This window comes from Sminthopsis crassicaudata, chromosome 3 (assembly GCF_048593235.1).
Source record: "Sminthopsis crassicaudata isolate SCR6 chromosome 3, ASM4859323v1, whole genome shotgun sequence".
Classification (NCBI taxonomy): Eukaryota; Metazoa; Chordata; class Mammalia; order Dasyuromorphia; family Dasyuridae; genus Sminthopsis; species Sminthopsis crassicaudata.
The window spans coordinates 22,480,227-22,502,294 of NC_133619.1; the positions used below are offsets into that span (position 1 = coordinate 22,480,227).

Here is a 22,068-nt window from a genome sequence, read left to right on the forward strand (position 1 = left end):
AGTAATTTCTGTGGATATTAGGACTGCCTTGTAGGTGGGATCCTGTCCATTTTGAGATAGCTTTGTAATGGGTGACTCTCTCGCTGATTGGCTGTGTGTGTGTGACTTCACAGGCCCTTTATAAGCCCACTTCAGGCAGCAGTCGCTCTCTTTAACCTGGCGCTCTTCACCCTGGCTCCCTAGCCTGGGTGGCCTAGCCAAGATGGATAGCCAAAAGAGGTAAGAATTTTGGTAGTGAACACGTGGGTCTTCTGACCAGGTGTTCACTTGGGAACCAACAAGTCAGGGCATCAGTCAGGGCATTATGTGAGTAGGTATAATAAAGGCTTTTAAGATTACACGTGGCTGTTCTTGAGTGTACTACCAGTTATTAAGCTATAGATTCAAGAGATTGTGGCCAGAGACCTTTGAAGGCCTCAGAGGAGGCGAGCCGGGTAGAGTTCACACTGCAAAGGACAGTGGTCAAAGGTACTCTGGTGGGTCTAGGACAGACTAGTAATTGTAACTGCCAGGAGAGCACATTACAGAGTTTATCTTCCTCTACAACAACAATAAAAATAGATATCCCTCAAACTTTTGTATGCTAGTGACACTGCTACTATCCTAATATTTTTAATATTTCTTGTCTTCATAAAGTGATCTAGTCACAATGAACAACCTGAAGGTCCTTTCACACAGTCTTGTTGTATACCTCTTTGTCTTCCCACTACTTAGCTACCATGCCTGCAATTTTCCCCTTCATTCCCTCAGCCTCTTAAAATAACCAGCTTCATTCAAGATGCTCAAATGGCATTTTCCACTTTAGATCTTTGCTAGCCCCCACAGAACTAGTGCCATCTTTCCAAGGTTGCTTTTCACCTACATATATATATATATATATATATATATATATATGTATATATATATATATATATATATATATATATATACACCATTTTTAAAATGTTTATGTTGACTTTTCCATGAGAAGGTTAGATCCTTGTGAGAAGGTTCTTTTTGCTTTTTACTTATATCCTCAATACTCATAAGAAGAAGGGGAAAGGGAATATACATTTACATAGTATCTAACAATAGCAGGGAATCAAACCTGATGTGTTTAAAGAAGCTATTGACTTTGAAAAACATTCAAAAAAGAAAAGATTTCACTACAGTGAGATGATCATGGTTTAATGAGGAAGTTTAACTAAGGTAGGCTAATTTAACTAATGTAAATGAGGAAGCCAAAAGAAATTAGTACTACTACAGTCAGTAAACATTTGATCTTTAGTCAAGAAGAAAGATATGGCAACCAAGAGCAACACCAATATAGAATAGAAACTCATTTGTAAATTCAGATGGAGGTAGGGAACAGAATTTTGTGAGCAATATCAACTCATAAAACAGTGAAAAAAGAGGAAGAAAAAATAAGTTTACAAATAACCTAGCAACAGAACTAACAAAGCCATCTGGGAGATTTTAAGATAAAATTGGAAGGAGGCCATAATACATAATATATTTTTAAATCTATAAACAAAGTTGCTTCCCAATGGCTGCCATATTTGTATTCTAAAATTATGTTTCGCATGAGCAACTAGAAATGACACTAAAGAAAACAAAAATTAGAAGAATAGATGGATTAGAACAAGAACATCCAGATAGGAATCCTAATACAAGTTTTCAAAAATGGAGGATTAAGGAAATGGAGGATTAAAGAGGATTAAGGAAATCTTTGAAAAGGAGAAGGAATGCTAAAAGTTTGGAGGTAGAGAGGGAAATTCAATGTCTTATAAGTATTATGAAAAAAACGAGTCCCAAATACCAAAGATTACAAACTCATATGCTACATCCTCATTTTTCCAAAAGCATCATGAGATTAACCTATAGCACTATTGAAGGCATATTTGATGGAAGTATGAGAGAAAAACTAGTAGGTTTTCATAAATATTCTGTAACAGATGATCCCTTTGCAATCATAAAATTGGCTGAAAGGAATGGAGTAAAAGAGATATCACTGTGTTGTTTCACTAAGAAACAGAAAAGGTACTTGACTTAATATATCAAAATATCTTAAAGAGTTTCCCTTCACCAGGTATTTGTTAACAGTTGTATGAAATGCCTTGAAACATGTAACCAGAGAGATACAATTGATTTTTGACTCTGATTATTATTGTTCCAAGTCAATGGTAAATCTGGGATAGTGATGCTCATTAGAAGTGTTTGGTAGTACCGTGAAGGATACCAAAGATGATATTGTTCAGGTGTGCCTTTGTGTAGAAGTTGAAACCTTGTGGAAGATATACCTGAGGACTTGGAGAAGAATCAGTATTTTGGAAGATATTGATAAATTTTTGCCTTCGCTATAAGACCAAGTATCCATTGCTTTGAGATCCCACCACAATATCCTTAAAATTGCTTCCTGGTGCATACAAAAAAATTCAATATAATCTATAATAATAAAATATAAAATAATAAAATTAACAATAATAATAGCTAGAACTTATTATAAATAATTCAGCTTGTGTTGTACTATGTAATTTCATATCAAGTCACTCAATTTCAGTTCTGCCATGATAAAGGTTTACTACTAAAAAACAAAGTTGGAGCCTTCAAACAACCATCCGTAATATTTATCTTTTATTAAATTCTAGATAGTTCATAACTCCCCTCTATAGGTTTGTACCATCCTTTCTTAGCATTGTGGAAATGCTGAAACAATTTTAATTCTTACCACCCTAATGAATCCTGAAAATTTGTAATTATTTAAAATTGAAAAAGGAAGGGAGAACATGTATGTCTAAATGGCAGTTATTTCTATTACTGTGACTTGTAGTACAATATCCATAGAGCGCTAGACTTGGAATCTAGAAAGCTTAGTTTTAAAAGCCTCCTCATATATTCACTAGCTGTGGAATAATGACAAGTCACTTACAACCTCTCTGAGATTTCATTCTTCTCTAAAAGGAGAAGGTAATACTCTCTATATTTCTGCCTTAAATATAAAATCCTATCAGCCTGAAAGAAATAATAAACCATGTAACTTCTGAATAATCCAATTCTCACCATTTTCCATTTTAGGTATATCCTCTCTTACACATAAGTAGTTTATAAATATATTCAACAAAACTTGAAAAGCCACAAATCACCAGAATATAGTTCCTTCCTTTCCCCAATATTTGTCCTCTATGCTCATCCCACTTGATGAGGCTATGTATTAACTGCCTCTCTTACCCTTTTATTTTCATTCCTTTTTCCAACCTATTCCCTTGCGGTGTTGTTCTCATCTCCTGAATCTCAATTTCCCTATCAGTTAGCCTAAGGTTGATCAATCGGGTATACCTTTTCCATAATCTCCTTCAATGCTAGTGGAGGCAAATAGGCGAACCATGACATCTTTTCATCTTACTACTCTGATGGCCCTCCATTTTTTCCTTTTCACTGTACCTCACCATTATGTTCAATCCCTATTAAATTCTTAACTCTAAATCATTTCTCCAACTCCTTTAAACTTCCATTATGTTATAAAAGGTAAATATTCAATCAAACAGATTACTTAGTCAACTGATTACCCTTTCTGATTTAGTAACTGAACATTCAAAATGGAATATGAAGAATATATTTATCCCTCTAATTTGAGATAAATCCTTCTAACTAGTCACTTATTTTCAGTAAGTGTGTATATAGAGAGATAAATCTATTCTTATTCAGATTTCAGGATCAAACACAAAATTGTTAGACTACCTCAAAAAAGACAATTCCCTGCCCAAACTGATTGCCCCTGAACGTACTTGAAATTTTATTAGTCATGAAAAGCAGTCAAAGATCATGCAGATGCTATCTAGTAAGCAAAGTATGGGGGAAATGTGTTTGCATATGTATACCATTTGTGTTATACATATGGGAGAAACTATACATATAGGGGGGCAATGGGCATAGGGCAGAAATTGTCTTTTTTGGGGTAGTCTGACAGCTTAAGCCACTATCAATATGAGAAATTAAGCATCAAATGCTAAATAGGTGACAATCATGACAATAAAAATATATCTGTGAATTGGGAACCACCTACTTTATATTTCACCTTGTCACCAGAGCTTGCCTGGGCAACAACATAGATTAGCAACGACTCCTACTTCTTTTCCTGAAGAGTCTTGGACTTTAGATGAATTTCTTGGCAAAGACATGATCTCTAAGGTAATTGTTTTGCTTTTTTGTTCTTAACACAATGGGGAAATTCTATTTAAGGAGGTCTTCATAAATATATCATCATCATCATCATCATCATCATCATCATCATCATCACTAGCATTGCTAGCATTTAGATATTGCTTTGAGGTTTGTATAGTACTTTCCATATTTTATCTCATTGGTCTTCATGACACATGTTCTCCCAGAGCACAGAAAAGGACAATAAGCAATATGATAGATGGGATCCATTAAAATAGCTCTATGGAAGCCGACTTTTAAAACTGATATATCCATAAAACCCAAAATAATTTAAAGCCCTGGACTTCAGCATATTAATGTTCCAATATTGATATATCCTTAATGGTATACTTATTAAGTAACAAAACAACATATATCCAATGCAATAAATAAAACATTGGACACATGAAATTACCTATTATTCAACCATAAAATTTAAAATCAATTACAGGATAACCAAACAATCTTTGTAATGGGTTACTGCCTATCTAAGATACAATAAAACAGGGATATGGTAGAGAGATCTGTTTTTATTAGCACGGTTTTTTAAATGATAGTTTCTGTCTACTAGGAAATAAAAATGCAAATTCTAATTTTCTGATAGTTTTATTATCTTTCTTTAACACCGGGTGGGATTTTGAGGCATTACTAAAAATGTTTTTAAGTGATAAATCAATCTCAATGCAATATATTTGTGTGTGAACACATGTATGTATATGCATATATGCACAGTGCCTATGTTTGGAAGCACACACCATTATCAACATGGTCATGTGCAAAAATGTTTGTTTAGAATTGAAAAATTCATGCTCTTCCTCAATTTTTTAATACCAGTAATAGCACTAGTAAAAACAACAATCATACCTAATATTTAAGTAGTATCAAGTACTATGCTAAATGTCCCTTTCTCTTCTCTAACACTGCTGTAGATCTTCATCATCACATGCCTGGAAAATTCAATGGATATTTTTTGCTTTTCCTGCCCTGAGTCTCTTCTCACTCCAATGCATTCTCCATCCAGTTGAGAAAGTGCTTTTCTTAATGCACAAATCCCATCATATTATCTTCCCAATAAACTCCAGTGGCTCCCTAATGCCTCTAGAATACATACAAAATCCTCTGTATAGCATTCAAAGTCCTTCCTAATCTATCCCTTTCTAACTTTCCAACCACCTTTCACCTTATGCCTCACCACGTTCTCTTGGTTTAAGTGGCACTGTCCTAGTTACTGTTCTAATAAAACCACATTCCATCTCCAAACTCCAGGCATTTTTTTTTCTGCCTGCCATGCCTGGAATGCTCTCTTTCCTTATTTTTATCTGCCAGCTTACCTGGTTTCCTTTAGTTCAACAAAAATGCCATCTTCTATGAGAAGCTTTTCACAACCCTTCTTAATCTAGCTGTTTCCCTCTTTTAATTAGCTTCTATTTCTCCTCTATATAATGTATTTGAATATATTTGTATTTTTTTCTTCCTCATTGGACTGGGAGCTCCTTTAAGGGAGGGGCTGACCTTTGTTTCTTTTTGTATTCCCAGCATTTAATACAATATTTGGTAAATAATAAATCCTTAAAAATGACTTACATATAAAAAGAGAGAAGGAGAGGGAGATAGAGGCAGAGACAGAGAGCAGAGATAGAAAAGAAAAGGAAAGAAAGAAAGAAAGAAAGAAAGAAAGAAAGAAAGAAAGAAGAAGAAAGAAAGAAAGAAAGAAAGAAAGAAAGAAAGAAAGAAAGAAAGAAAGGAAGGAAGGAAGGAAGGAAGGAAGAAGGAAGGAGAAGGAAGGAAGGAAGGAAGGAAGGAAGGAAGGAAGGAAGGAAGGAAGGAAGGAAGGAAGGAAGGAAGAAGGAAAGGAAGGAAGGAAGAAAAAGAAAGAAAGAAAGAAGAAAGAAAGAAAGAAAGAAAGAAAGAAAGAAAGAAAGAAAGAAAGAAAGAAAGAAAGGAAGGAAGGAAGGAAGGAAGAAGGAAGGAAGGAAGGAAGGAAGGAAGGAAGGAAGGAAGGAAGGAAGGAAGGAAGGAAGGAAGGAAGGAAGGAAGAAAAGAAAGAAAGAAAGAAAGAAAGAAAGAAAGAAAGAAAGAAAGAAAGAAAGAAAGAAAGAAAGAAAGAAAGGAAAGGAAGGAAGGAAGGAAGGAAGGAAGGAAGGAAGGAAGGAAGGAAGGAAGGAAGGAAGGAAGGAAGGAAGGAAGGAAGAAAGAAAGGAAGAAAGAAAGGAAGGAAGGAAGGAAGAAAGAAAGGAAGAAAGAAAGGAAGAAAGAAAGGAAGGAAGAGAGAGGGGGGAAAAGAGAGGAAAAGAGGGAGGGAGGAAGAAAGGAAGGAAGGGAGAGAGGGAAAAAGAGAGGAAAAGAGGGAGGGATGAAGAAAGGAAGGAAGAGGGGGAGGGAGGGCAGGCTACCTCATTGGGCTATGGTGAGAAAACAATTTATCTAGCTTGAAATTATTTATTATTAATTATTTGAATACCCAAATAAAAATCAGTGAACATTTGCCCATAGTAAAATAGCAATACAATGATTAAATCTTAAAGGAAGAAAGGAAGGAAGGAAGGCATAGAAATATAGGTAGATAATAAGTATCTTAGGCAGGATTTTAATTCAGGAAGATGATACTTCCTAATTCCAAGTCCACTTTTCCATCCACTGGACTTGTTGCTTCCTAACATTGAATACAACTCCTCTACAACTTAGTAGATAGTTTTCCTTAGTTTCTATGTTTTGCTAGTTGCTCCAGAACTTAACACAGTGACTAGCAAATAATAAGTATTTTCAAAATGTTTATTGCTTGAATGACAACTAATACTAACTACTACTACTGCTATCAATCATTATCATCATTATTCAATCATCATTATCCTTTTCTAGTTAACGTTATAATGATCTTCCCAATGACCTTGTCTTCACTAAGTAACAAAATCACACATATGCCCAGTGCAGTAAATAGCACATTGGATATATGAAATTATCTACTATTCAAGCATACAATTTAAAAACATTAACAGGATGACCAAATTATCTTCGTCATGGGTTACTGCCCATCTAAGATATGATAAAATAGGCATATGGTGAAGAGATCTATTTTTATTTGCACTATTTTTAAATGATAGTTTCTGGCTACTGGGGAATAAAAATACAAATTATGATTTTCTGAAAGTCTTGTTACCATTCTTTAACATATGGTAAGATTTTGAGGCTTTTCATCTGATAGAAATTATGTTCTTTTGATATAACTTTCTAGAACCCAGAACTTCTTCTTTCCTGACAGAGCCCTTAGAGGAAGATAATTCTAAAGATATGATCTAATTAATTACTGGAATACATTAACTTATTCTATTAGCCTAATCCTGGATCTTGTCCCTGAGATTATCTTTCAGCTTTATGAAAGTAGTTGAGCTGGATATTGTTATCCTGAATTTTAAAAATGATAATACAAAAAATATTTACTAATGGGCTTTACTTGTTCAAACCAGACTCTAGGATGGAACACTGAGTTTCAATAAAAAAGAATCTAGGTTCAGTTTTTGAACTGTATTAGGAGACATTCTTAATTTGACTCTTATGAATTTAAAAAATATTTTAATTAATGTATTTTAAGATAGATGATTTCTCTTTTAAGATCATACACTATTTCATAGCATCCATTAAATTTATCCAGGCTACCACTGCTCATTCTTCCCTTAGGTCTTAGAATATTTTTAGAAAAGCATTTCTCTATCCTGACTAGTATCTTATGAAATATTCTCATCTACTTAACTAATGCCTATTCCTTTTTGTTTATTATATTTTCATTTGGCACCTCAGTAAGGAGTTCTTGATATATCCTGTGATGTTGTTACTTTAGATATTCTAGCAGCTATCATTAACTTCTAATTTGTACAAATGTGCTCATTATATTTAAGATTTGGAGGAAATTACACATAGTAAAATAGCTTTCAGGAATATCTAATGTGTTATTATTTACTGCAGCCTTGAAGATAAACTTTACCTTTTAATTAAGCCTTAAACTTTCTATTCTAGTTAGTTTTCTCAGGAGGAACAACTATCTCTTGGAGGTCCTTGTCCAGGCAGCAGAGATCCAGTGAATGTATGAGGGTTTATGAGGGTCATTATGGCAGGTAAAATTGCACACCATCTATTTCCATTAATTTTTCAAAACAAGGATTATGATGTTCTTCTTTTTCTCTGCTGGAATTATCTTAATTACTATTACCTTACTTGAAATCTTCCCCAATAGCTTTAGACCATATTGGTCTCTTTGTTTTCTTTTTTCTTTTTTTAGAGGCAATTGGGGTTAAGTGATTTGTTCAGTCACATAGCTAGTAGTAAGTATTAAATGTCTGAAAATCGATTGGACTCTAAGCTTGGGGTTCTATTCACTGCGTCATCAAGCTGCCCCTTGGTTTCTCCATTTTCAATCATCTAGTACACATATTAGTCTCTGTTTCACAATTGGTGTTTTATTTTAGCTCGGACCTGAATCTGATTCATATTGTAGGTAGGGAAGGTAGGAAATTCAAAAGTCACAAAGTCCAAATCTCTAATTGAATAAATGTGAACATTGAAGCCCAAGTTAGTTAAATGTCTTGATTATGATCAAACAACAAGTGGAAGACCTGGGATTTGAACAAGATTCTCTGATTCTAAATGTAGTTCTTTTCCTACTTTTGTTTCACTTTTATTATATTCATTTTAAATTCATTTGAGCAAAAATCATACTGTAATCTCTTACCTCATCAGGCTATGGTGAGAAAACGATTGATCTATCTTGAAATTATTTATTATTAATTAGTTGAATGCCCAAATAAATCAGTGAACATTTACTAAGCACTTATTATGTATCAAACACTGAATCAAATGGTGGTAATACAAGGACAAAAGCAAACAGTTCTAGATCTGAAAGGGATGACACTGTAAAGAGTGAAACAACATATACATGTATGTGTTTATATGTATGCAAGCATGTGTATGTTCATGTATACATATATACATGTTTATTTTTATTTTTACATATTTTATAGATGTTTTGTAGATTTATAATTATATATATATATATACATATATGTGTGTATGCACATGTGTTTGTGAATATACGTATTTTTATTTGAGTATGTGGGCATAGACCCAAAGAAAGCAAATATAAGGTAACCTTAAGTCCAGTGAGGAGAAGGCATCAACAGCTAGAGGCCTCAAGAAAAATTTCTCCAAAAAGGGTAACTTGAACTGAATCGTAAAGAAAATCAAGAATTTCAAATAAAAGATTAAATATATATTTAGTATCATACAGAGCTAGAAGTAATTCATTAAGTATTTGCTATTTGACTGATTTTCCACTGTCAAACCAGCATTAAATCCTAAAGATTCTTCCTTTGAAGTCTCTCACAACCATCTCTGCTTTGTCATAATTGCAGCCACCACTCTAATCCAAACCCAGTGCCCAGATTATTGTCTTAATATTTGGTCTCTTTCTTTGCAGTCCCACCTTCCTTTCATAGTCATACTTACAAATGATCAACTGGTCTTCCTGGATCATAAAATTCTCATTATCACAAATATGGAGCTGGTAAAATATTTTGTCCACCCTAAGTCTGTGATAGGCTCATGATAAAGGTATTTTATTATTATTAGCCTCATTTTATTGATGAGAAAGCAGAAGTCAAGAGATTATATGATCTGTTCAAGGATAGTTGATGATGTCAGAATCTAACTCCAAACATGAACTTTACTTGATCGTTTAATGTTCATTAGACTTGTCTACTCTTCTTCCTATTAGTTTAACATATCACCCCCTGGCTTCAAAACTTCCAGTTTCTCTAGATTGCCTCAGTGATAGTCCAATGTCTTTAATCACCTAAGGATTTAATGACATGTACAATCTAGATTTGTTCTATCCACTCAATCATTCACTATTCTCTAACATGAGCACACTCAAAATTTGTTTTATCACTAACTAAAGCAAACATTTTTGATTGTACCAGGAGAAGAACTTTTTCACAATTCATTTTCTTCTAGGAATGACTGATAGATGATTTCATTTAGTTTCATAAGACTATTTTTTTCCCCCCCCTGAGGCCAGGGTTAAGTGACTTGCCCAGGGTCACACAGCTAGGAAGTGTTAAGTGTCTGAGACCAGATTTGAACTCGGGTCCTCCTGAATTCAGGGCTGGTGCTCTATCCACTGCGCCACCTAGCTGCCTCCATAAGATTATTTTAGAAATCAAATATATCTGGGCATTGTGCAATTTGTCAATATAAATTGACTATGTGGTATAAACATGGTGAAGATTCCATGATTCTTGACCTCTTGAATGTTACAGTCTAGAAATTGTATGTTGAACATATTCTAATGGCTACTTGTATGAAATTGAACAAATCGTATATCTCATCATTGATTTCTTTATATGTGAAATGAAGACAATTCTAGTACTTCTTAACTTTAAGAATTGATCTTAGGAAGTGCTTTAAAAACTTAGAAGAATGATAATAATAACATGCAATTTGTGTTATTCATAAGACATTATTTTATATCATGAAACAGGACATAATAAGTGCACTTATTTCTAACTGAACCAATAAATACTTAAATGAGGAGAAAGAGGGAACATTTGATCACAATTTTGAAGGAACAGCTCAATTTAAGATATCTGCAAGAGGGTATTGTGGTAATCATGTAAATAACTCATGCAAATAAAGCTAGGGAGGAGAGAAAGTACGGGACTTGTATGGGACATGGCAAAGAAATCAATTCTCTGAAGCATAAAATAAATGGATCAGAATCTTTCATAATCGTTTTGGAAAGCCGAAATCCAAATGAGCAGTTACAAAACTACTTCAACATTTGAGGTAAATGGTAATAAGTACTTGCACTTAGGTAATGGAGAAGCAGATGTGGATTTGAAAACTATGTCAGAGTTAAGAATGGTGCATATATTTGCAATCAAGGAATGTCCACTAGGCACTAAAGCACAGTCTGTATGTACAAAATACATAATCACTTTAATTATGGACATGAATGAAAGGTCAGTCAATTTCTGACATCACATTGGCTGTTAGAAATGCAGAAACTCTTCATTTTTGAAAAAGCAAAAGCAAGAAGGCAAATTAGTTTTTTTAGCTTTGGGAACTAAGCCATCAAAAACCTGATGTTTAGAATATAAATCTATAGAACAACCTACTTTTATCTCACCCAAAAAACCACATGATACCACTCAAACATTTCACTTTCCAATACAACTAATCCTCAGGTTCAGACTAATCAAATAACAGTCACTACAGTTTTCATTATGTTAATAATGCCTTAGCCTTACAAATCAATAATTACCATGAAACAATCCCTTTATTGAGTAGGAAAATCACAATACTATCAACAAACTTCACAGAATGAATCATTCATGAAAGTACCTACAGTGATATGGCATTATAATTATTTTGATACTATTGATTATTATTTACAATAATGAATTGGGAAAGTTATTTTAGAATTTGTAAACAAATGCCTTTTTTGCCTTATGTATTTGTATATCTATTTTCATTTTTAAGACTTTTGATTAGTTGTCAGTTAACTTATCTAAGAAACATTCATGAGTGAAAGGAAAGGCTTTTAAAAGTCAAAACTCATTAAGCCAATTTAGTTTTCACAAGGGTGAAATTTATGCTTTAATTATGGGATGGGAGAAGAATTGTGCTTTAATTTCAGTAAGGAATTCTAATGAGGAAACTCCCTCTATATAGAACCGTGTCAATAGAGTGTTGGGATTCAAAGGGGTTATAAAGTTCTCCAGGGTCACAAAACCAGAAGTGAGACTTCCCAGAGAATTTAAGCTATCTGCTCAAAGTCACATAGGTTGTATCCTTCTTGGACATTAATTAACCTGAATCTAGATGGTTGCAAAGAAAGCCAGACTAACATGAACTAAGGACTGCATCAGAACTGTCCATGAAAAAGTTTAGAATGGAAACCAAGGCTGAGCCCAAGACTTACCTCATAGCCTGTGTTGTCTCTCCCCTGTAGTCTTCTCTTTAGAAGCTGGCTCCCAGTCCCTCAGTAATGAACCAGCAAAACCACTTGTCTTTATATATTGAATTATTTCTGTGGGTTTATGACACCCAGAACCAGCCTATTGGAGGATAGCAGAAATGCATCCAACACACATTGCAAAACAAGTTAGCAGCCAAAAGCGTTGTCATGGATATATCCACCTGGGAGCAGCTAGTTAATTAATAATCACTTTCTTTGACATGATCGCTGTTTATTGCCAGTAATTACTTTTCAGCTGATATTTGTCAGGTATCAATTAAGTTTGTCCTTGCTTGGTTATAAACTGATTCTTCTTCACCAAACTACCATGTAGTTGAAAATAGGTTCCCTGAGGGCAAATTTTTTTTTTCCTATTTGTTTTTATATTATAAATACCTAGCCCCAGATCTGGTACATATCTTTAATATGTTGTATCCCTCATTTGAATGTAAGCATCTTGAACATTATACACAGCAATAGCAACGTTATAAGATGATCAACATTGATAGACTTAGATTTTCTCAGCAATACAATGATTCAAGACATTTCTAAATGTCTTATGATGGAAAATACCGACTACATCTAGAGAAAGAACTATAGAGTCTGAATGCAAATCAAAGTATACTATTCACCTTTTTTTTTGTTTTCCTCTCTTCCTCTTAGTTTTTTTTCCTTTTGTTCTGAGCCTTTTCACAACATGACCAATGTTGTACATAATTGTACATGTATAACCTATGTCAAATTGCTTGTTATTTTGGGGGAAAGAAGGAAAAGGAGAGAAGAAGAAAAATTTGGAGCTCAAAATCTTACAAAGATGAATGTTAAAAATCATCTTCACATGTAATTGGAAAAAGGAAGTACTATTACTTGAAACCAAAAGAACAAGAAAAAGAAGGAGGAACAAAAGCATGAGAAGGAGAAAGAGGAACAGGAAAAGGAGAGAAGAAGAAGAGGAGAAGGAGAAGGAGAAGAAGAAAGGAGGAAAAAGAAGGAGGAGGAAAAGGGAGGAGGAGGAAAAAAGGGACGAGGAGGAAAAGGAAGGATGAGGAAAAGGGAGGGGGAGGAAGAAGAGAAAGAGGAGGAAGAGGAAGAGGGGAGGGAGAAGGAGGAGGAAGAGGAGAATGTAAACTCCTTGAAAATAGGAGCTATGTATGCTTCTCTTTTTGTACTTACCTGTCAACTTATTGAATGACATACAGTGTGTACTAAATAAGGGCTTTCTTGACTGATTGCTTCATAAAGATTTGTCTTATTAAGTGAATATGATTTTCTCACATTTGGACTGAAACACTCTTGGAAGAGGGCTCTGTCAGTGCTTCTTTGTTCAGTCATTTCAGTTATGTCCTCAGTTATGTTCCATTCTTCAAGGACCCATTTGGGGTTGTCTTAGTAAAGACACTGGAAGGGTTTGTCATTTCCTTTTCTGGTTCATTTTACAGATGAACTGAAAAAAAAAAAAAAACACAAACAAACAAACAAACAAACAAACAAAAAAAAAAAACCCAGTTGAGAAATATGCCCAAGATCACACAGTTAGTAAGGGTCTGAGGTTTCATTTAAACTATGGTCTTCAAAAAGTTATCAAACTGTGCATACCCTTTGACCCAGCAGCGTTGCTACTGGGTTTGTATCCCAAAGATATCTTAAAGAAGGGAAAGGAACCTGTATGTGCCAAGATTTTTATGGCAGCCCTCTTTGTATTGGCCAGAAACTAGAAACTAAATGGATGCCCATCAATTGGAGATTGGCTGAATAAATTGTGGTATATGAATATTATGGAATATTATTGGTCTGTACGAAATGACCAACAGGATGATTTCAGAAAGGCCTGGAGAGACTTACAGGAACTGATGCTGAGTGAAATGAGCAGGAGAGATCATTATATACTTCAACAATAATACTGTATGATGATCCATTCTGATGGACGTGGCCCTCTCCAACAATGAGATGAACCAAATCAGTTCCAATAGAGCAGTAATGAACTGAACCAGTTACACCCAGCAAAAGAATTCTGGGAGATGATTATGAATCACTACATAGAATTTCCAATCCCTCTAATTTTGTCTGCCTGCATTTAGATTTCCTTCACAGGCTAATTGTACACTATTTCAAAGTCCAATTCTTTTGTTCAGCAAAACAACTGTTTGGTCATGTATACATATATTGTATTTAATTTATACTCTAACATATTTAATATATATTGGTCAAGCTGCCATCTGAGGAGGGCGGGGGAAGGAGGGGAAAAATTGGAACAAAAGGTTTGGCAATTGTCAATGTTGTAAAATTACCCATGCAAATATCTGGTAAATAAAAACTATTAATAAAAATAAATAAATAAATAAATAAATAAACTATGGTCTTCTTGATTCCTGGCCCAGCCCTATCCATTGAGTTACCTAGCTACCCTAAAGCATAGTAATGGTTAAGTTATTATAAAATTCTGGCCAGAGAGATGGCTCTGGAGTGTTTTAGAAAGAGAGTTGGATGGGGAGCTAGCATCTGAATTTTGATACTTTACTGCAGAAAGGCAGTATGGGGAAATGAATAAAAAGTTGAAGGGCACCTGAGATTCCCATGAATTTAACTCAACTCAGACACATTAGTTGTGTGAGCCAAGAAAAGATACTAAAGCAACTTCTCTCAGTTACTACCTTAACTGTAAACTATAACTTGGAACACTACCCTCACAGACTTATGATAAGGATCAAATGAGATCTTTTCTGGGAAAGTTTTGAAATTTTCAAAGGATAACATGAACATCAGAGTATATTATTGCCTGTATGCTATTGGCTAAGTTACTTAACCTTAATAAACTTTTGTTTCCTTATCTGTACATAGCCAGGATTATCCTAGGAGCCCAATCCTTATGAGCATGTAGAGAGTGCTTGGCTCACATAATCCCTCTGCGGATCAGGAATACACACAGATATTCTGTGACTAATTCTGTTCTGCTGACCTCATGATGAAGAGAAGCCTTTGGATTGACTGAGTAGCTAGAAGCGGGTATAGTAAAAAAAAAAAAAATTAAATAAAATAAAAAAAGAGCCCCTCTTTGGTCTTTCTCCTTCCTGCCTGACTACATTGCAATGAGAGAAGAGAGATAATGCTGTAAGGTAAGAGAATTCAACTCTTCCACACCTGAAACCGACAGTAGTAGCCCATGAATACACAGGCTATATTCCTCTGTCATTCTTTACCAGAAGTACTAGTTGGTATAGAGAAGAATGTGGCTCCCAGATATGGGGAATCCTGTTTATACTTCTATTCTTGCTACACCTTCAAAGTAAATACCCTTTTGTAAAAATTAATCAAGGTTATTTGGTAAACTGGAATTAGGTTATTAGTCACTAGGAATTAAAATTAGGGAGAATTCACTGGGGGCTTGAAGCAATTGCATTAAAAAATAAATAAATAAATCTACCCCAAGGGGAAAGTACAGCCAGCTAAAGACTTCAGCCTCTAGTTTCTCAGAAGAAACTCACTTTGGTTTTAGTCATCCCATGACACCAGTACTAACATTGGGTCATTTAAAATTTAAGGCACTTAATTTGCTATTTCTGATTCTTTTTATCATTATCTCTATCTTTGAAAAATTATACTAGTGATCCTTTTTATCCATTCATTTTTAGTACTATTCTCTTTCTTGAAATTATGAATGTAGAGATGAAAAGGACGTCGGAGGCCATATAGGGTAACTCCTTAGTGTTTTATCTAATACAGTGGCAAATAAGGCTGCTGGTCATAATTTATTACTAGATCTTTATCCCTTTCCTCCTTGATCTGGGCTTGCCTATTTCCTGAACAGAGGAAGCTGGACCTTCTCTCACTCTAGATAATAGAGGAGCAACTTTCTTTTTAGCCCTATTTTTTCTCTTTTCCTTTTTCCTTTCCTTTCCTTTCCTTTCCTTTCCTTTCTTTCTTTCCATTCCTTTCCCTCTTCCTTTCCCTTCCTTTTTCTAGTTCCTTTCCCTTCCCTTTTCTATTTCCTTTCCCTTCCTTTCCTTTTCTTTTCTTTCCAAGCCATGTGCTATGGAAGTGAGCCAAGTGGGGAAAAGAGGCTTCACCCCAGTGGAGCTCGGAGAGTCATCTTTACACCTTAAAGCCTACAGAAAAGAGAATCATGGAGCAGAGATTCCTTCTTTATATCATGGAATGCCAATTCAGAAGCCATTTAATTGTATTATTATAGCATTAATGCACCTACTCTGAAATAGAAGAAAGGTGTTTTTTAGCAGTCAATAAAGATTTTCCTTCCCTTTCTTCCTTTTCTTCCCTTCACTGCTTTGCTCTTTCCTTTTTCCTTTTTTTCCCCTTTCCTTTCCTTTCCTTTTTCCTTTTTTTTTCCTTTCCTTTCCTTTTTCCTTTCCTTTTTCCTTTTTTTTCCCTTTCCTTTCTTTTCCTTTCCTTTCCTTTCATTTCCTTTCCTTTCCTCTCCTTTCCTTTCCTCTCCTCTCCTTTCCCTTCCTTTCCTTTCCTTTCCCTTCCTTCTTCCTTTCCTTTCCTTCTTCCTTTCCTTTCTTTTCCTTCTTCATTTCCTTTCCTTCTTCCTTTCCTTTCCTTTCCTTTCTTTTTCATCTAAGGAACCTAGTTAATACACTAAATAGAGAACCAGACCAGGAGTCATGAAAACCTGATTTTAAATCAATCTGCTCTTAGGTACTTACTAGCTGTATGATATTGAGCAAGTCAATTAACATTTGTTAGCCTTGGTTCCTTCATCTGTAAAACAAAGACAATTATAGCATCTGCTTTCTAGGGTTATTGTAGAGATGGGATGAGATTACATCTGTCCAGTACTTCACAAATCTTAAAGTTATATAAATGCTAGTTATTATTATCATCATTCCCTCTAAGAAGTTTTCTTCAGCAAAGGAGCAGGAAAGTAAAAAAAGGTGCTATAGCATAACTATGAATTAGATATAAAAGGCCCGGTTATAATCCCACACAACAAAAATAATATCAAGCAAAAAAAATAATTAATGGATTGATTTGTATGTCTGTGTGTGTATCAAACAATTATTATATCACAGTTATTATAAGCAATTGACAATTTAATATGCAATATTGGGATATTTACAGTGGGGCAGGAGTTCTCAAACTACGGCCTGCAGGCCACGCTGAGGACGTTTAAGAGGCCTTCCAGGTTATGGCAAATAGGCTGAGGGGCAGATACAGAGTATGAGCTTTTGTTTATACTTTAGTCTGGCCCTCCAACAGTCTGAGGGACAGTGAACTGGCCCCCTATTTAAAAAGTTGAAGACCACTGCAGCGCCACTAGGTAGATATTTTATATTTGATTTCATGGATCAATCAGCACCAAGTGAAACTCTCTTTTTCTATCTCTGCGTGTATCTCTGTCTCTCTGTCTCTGTCTCTCTCTCTCTCTCTCTCTCTCTCTCTCTCTCTGTCTCTCTCTGTCTTTGCCTTTCTCAGTGTGTGTGTCTGTGTGTCTATCTCTCTCTGTCTTCTCATGATAGTGCTGCTATGATGCCAAAGACAGAGGAGAAAGATACAGCTGCTTTTTAACATGTTACATGACCTTGTTCACAAGAAAAGGAGAAGCGCAGCTCACCCTGGATACAAACCATGTGCTTATGGAAATGATCCAAATGGGGAAAAAAGGCTTCACCCCAGTGGACATCAGAGAGTCATCTTTACACTTTAAAGCCAACAGAAAGGAGAACCATGGAGCAGAGATCGCTTCTTTATATCAGAGAATGCCAACTCAGTAGCCATTTAATTGTGTTGTCATGACATTAATATACCTGCTCTGAATAGAAGAAAGATGTTCTCCCTTAGTCAATAAAAATTTATTAGCACCTACTATGTGCTAAAGACTTGGGGGTAATACATTCAAATGAGGAAACTGAGGATTAGAAATATGAAGTGACATACACAAGTCAAACAAACAGCTAATATCAGAGGAGGGATTTAAATCAAGGTCCTTTTACTCTAGAAATAATCTTCCAATTGTTTTCATATTTCATAGGAAGCAGGAAGATCAATAAATGGGAGCCAGCTCAGGAAAGAGCACAAGCCCCAAGTCCCTCTCTCCATTAACCTTTAATTTTCATACCCTAAAACAAACCTAGCATCTCATTTTCAGTCCTCTGGGAAAGACCAATGATCTTTTCCAATGAAGAGCTTCTTAACAGTAGAGATAAAAACTTACCCTATGAAGAGAAATGAACCACATCCCAAGGGTATTTATAACAGAGTGTAAAATAGAGCTGTTTTCTTCTGCCACAAATCTTTTGGGATGACACATCTTCAAACCATTTTCACTAATTTCTAATCTCCCTAGCTCCCTGACATCAGGTAATCTTGTTTCTCATCTCAGACTATAGCCCAAGAAGAAAAATGAAAGGAAAATGATAAAGTTCATAAATCATAAGTTTGGAATAGATGAAACTTCAAAAGGCAATCAAGTCCAATCAAACTATTTGTCCAACATCATGCAGGTGACAAGTGGCAAAGCTAAGTTTTGATCTCAATTTCTATGACTGAGTTCATTTTTCAGAGATCAAATTATCTTCACCATTATATTATATTTCCTAACTATTGGGATGGTTAAAAAAGGTTTAAAAGATATAAACTTCTGGGTAATAAACATTATATTAATGATGACAGCATTATTTTATTAAATGCCTACTATTTAACAAGCCCTTTGCTAAAGGCTGGGGATACAAAATGAGGCAAAAGACAATCCCTGCCTTCAAAAAGCTGACAATCTTAAGGAAAACAGAGAGAACAAAGTTCAAATCCTGCTTAGACCCTTAATACTTATATGGCTTAGGCAGGCATTTTAATCTCTCCATGCCTCAGTTTTCTCAACTATAGAATGAGAGGATTGAACTCAACAACCTCTGAGTTCCATTCTGGTTTTAAATATATGATCTTATGACCTTGCTTAAAAAATCTAGCACAACTCAGTAGCTATTTAATTGTATTATTATGATTTTGATACACCTGCTCTGAAGTAGAAAAAAATATGTTTTCCATATTAATATGTTAATAAAGATTTATCAGCACCTATTATTATATGCCAAGAACTTGAAGATAATTCATTGAAATGAGGAAACTGAAGGAGAGAAATATTAAGTGACATACTCAGGTCATACAGCTAATATCAGAGGAGGGATTTAAACCAAGGAACTTTTACTCTACAAATAATCTTCAATTGTTTTCACATTTTATTATTTCAGTAGCAATTAGGAATATCAATAAGTGGGAGCAGTGAGAAATAGTACAGTGGATAAATTTAGGTCCTGGAGTCAAGAGGACCTGAATTGGAATCTGGGCTCAAACACTAAACACTTAAAAGATGTATGACCTTGAGCAAGCCACTCAACCAATTGTCTTCCCCCCCAAAAAAAAAATCCAATGCAGTAGGAATACCTGTGTGAAATTTAAACTTCAATAACTCTTCTGTCATAGAAAATATTTTCTAAAAAATTTTATAATTATAAAATTAATTAAAAAAATGACTTACTCAAATTCATCATACCAGTAAACGAAATGCCAGCATTTAAACCCAGGTCTTCTGATTTCAGAGCCCTTTCTACTTAGAAAAGAAATTTCTGCCCCTTGCTGGCTTAATTACTGCCTCTTCACTCCTGTTCTGGTATTTATTTTCCATTTCCTTCTGACTTCCAAGAAAAACTAGATTAATTTAATTTGAACTGTTAAGAAACTAGGATGGATGTGGCAGGGGGATATTTGAGGAGTGAGGTGCTGCACTAATAAGAGTACAAGACATAGACTCAGGAAGACCTGAATTTACATCCTGCTTCCCACATTTAGTAGCTCCGAGAGCCTAAACAGGTCATTTAACCTCTCAACTTCAGTTTCCTTTTCTGCAAAATGAGGCTAATAATGATACCTACCTCACAGGGTCATCATAAGAATCAAATAACATGTTCAGACTTTGCAAACCTGGATGTTATGTAAATATTAATTATTATTAAAAAGGATTATTTGTCCACACCCAAAAAAAAGAAAATATTTTCTATATAGCATTAAAAAGTATATTTATTTTTCTCATTATAACTAAATTTATAATGAGATTTATATAAATTATATAAATTCATAATTTATATAAATTTCATTTGTATTCAGCAAAAGACAATTGAATTTTTTTAATCTAAGAAGCCTTTTTTTGTTGTTGTTTCTGTTTTCATTGTTGGGGGGGTTTGTTTGTTCTCTCTTGCATAATTCAAATTATATGCATTTGAGTTTTCTGTTTGTTCTCATTCAAAAATTACATTGGATCTGGAATCTCACAGAATTGTACATTCTTTTGCATATAATCATCCATCACTCACTATATAATTTACAACTGAGTTTATATTCCAAAGCATTCACATTTGGCTACCATCTCTATCTGATTGGCAAGCAATTTTAGAGTTGGATAATGAAAGTAGGTTTTAAGTTTTGCATCTCTAACAACTTATTTACATTTGTTATATTTCTGTGTAAATTAGAACACTTGACTAAAATGTGATTTTTGCTCTCTTTTACTTATTTTTTAAGATCAGTTAACAAACTTCTTTAAATAGATGAGGATTGAATTGTTTTCAGTCATAAACTTAAAAAAAAAGACAAGTTTTCTAGGTGTTACTTATTTTGGACATTGCTTTAACAAATATACTGTATACACAGTTCATTCAGAGATGATGTACATATCAAAAATGAGATTTGTCTTATCCATTAAAACAATCAATTTCATTTTTTGTCTTGTTATTCAGCATTCATCATATTGAGTATTAGAACTGAGCACAGGATGTTCAACTGAGCCTCAGAAAGCAAATTCATTCTGTTCCTTGTCCATATTTGAAATCTATTCAGCACAGTAGAATCTGAAATAGCTTATTCTCTGTTGACAAAACCTTCAAGAGACAGTCACCTTTACATCACCCCTTCATAGAAGTTATTCTAAATTGCAATACATTTATTTTCAAATATAATTTGTAAGACTACAAGTATTAAATGCTGTTGAACACTGTCAAACAAATTTACTTTACCTGTTTGGTTTTGTTCAAAATTACCCTTTTTTTAAATCAAGGAAGTATTCAATTAAATGTGATTATAATAGAAAGCTTATTATGATATTCAGATGTTTTCAGTCATGTTCTGTTCTTCATAATACCATCTGGGGTTTTCTTGGCAGAATTACTAGAATGGTTTGCATTTCCTTCTCCAGATCATTTTTTTCAACCAATAGTTTGTAGAGAGCATGAACATTGAAGAAGTATATTTGAAAGAAATATACTTGAAACAAGGTGTTAACTCAGTGGAATTGATGAGATAATGGTTCTCTAGTTCACATATATACTTAGTACTTAGCATAGTGATATAATGGTTTTCTAGTTCATACATATTCAGTATGCTGTAATTATGTAATTACAGTCAGGTATATAAAGGCTAAGAAGGACTGGAAGAGACATTCTATCTTTGACCAGACTGGTGGTTGACCTACCTCCTGCCCTATGAGGGAGACTAGCAGACTGGCAGATTACTGAAAGAGAGACTGGGTCAGACTATGATAGATGCAGACTGTATAAAAGACAATAAAGACTTTCATCTTTATTCTTGTCCATTCTTGTGGTGTCTATCCTGCTGAGATCAAGGCCTTGTGGAGAACCTCCAGAAAGCTAGCCCGAACATTACAGATAGTATTTTATTTTTTTCCAATTACATGTAAAGATAGTTTTCACTGTTCATTTCTTTTAAGATTTTGAGTTCCACACTGGGAAATGAGTGTAAACTATTATTTTTACCTTCTGAATCCAATTCTTCCTGTGCAACAAAAAATTCGGTTCTACACACATATATTGTATCTAGAATATACTGTAATATATTTAACAAGTATAAAACTGCCT

At 34.4% G+C, this 22,068-nt stretch overlaps 1 protein-coding gene across 1 annotated transcript in view; it reads right to left on the bottom strand.

Moving 5' to 3' along the window:
• Window positions 1-12,210, bottom strand: part of SI (sucrase-isomaltase) — a 105,873-nt gene extending 93,663 nt beyond the window's left edge. Inside the window, exon 1 of the mRNA XM_074298125.1 lies at window positions 12,152-12,210. The gene's annotated coding sequence lies outside the window, so the exon portion shown is untranslated. The remainder of the gene's footprint in view (window positions 1-12,151) is intronic.
• Window positions 12,211-22,068: the final 9,858 nt, after the last annotated feature.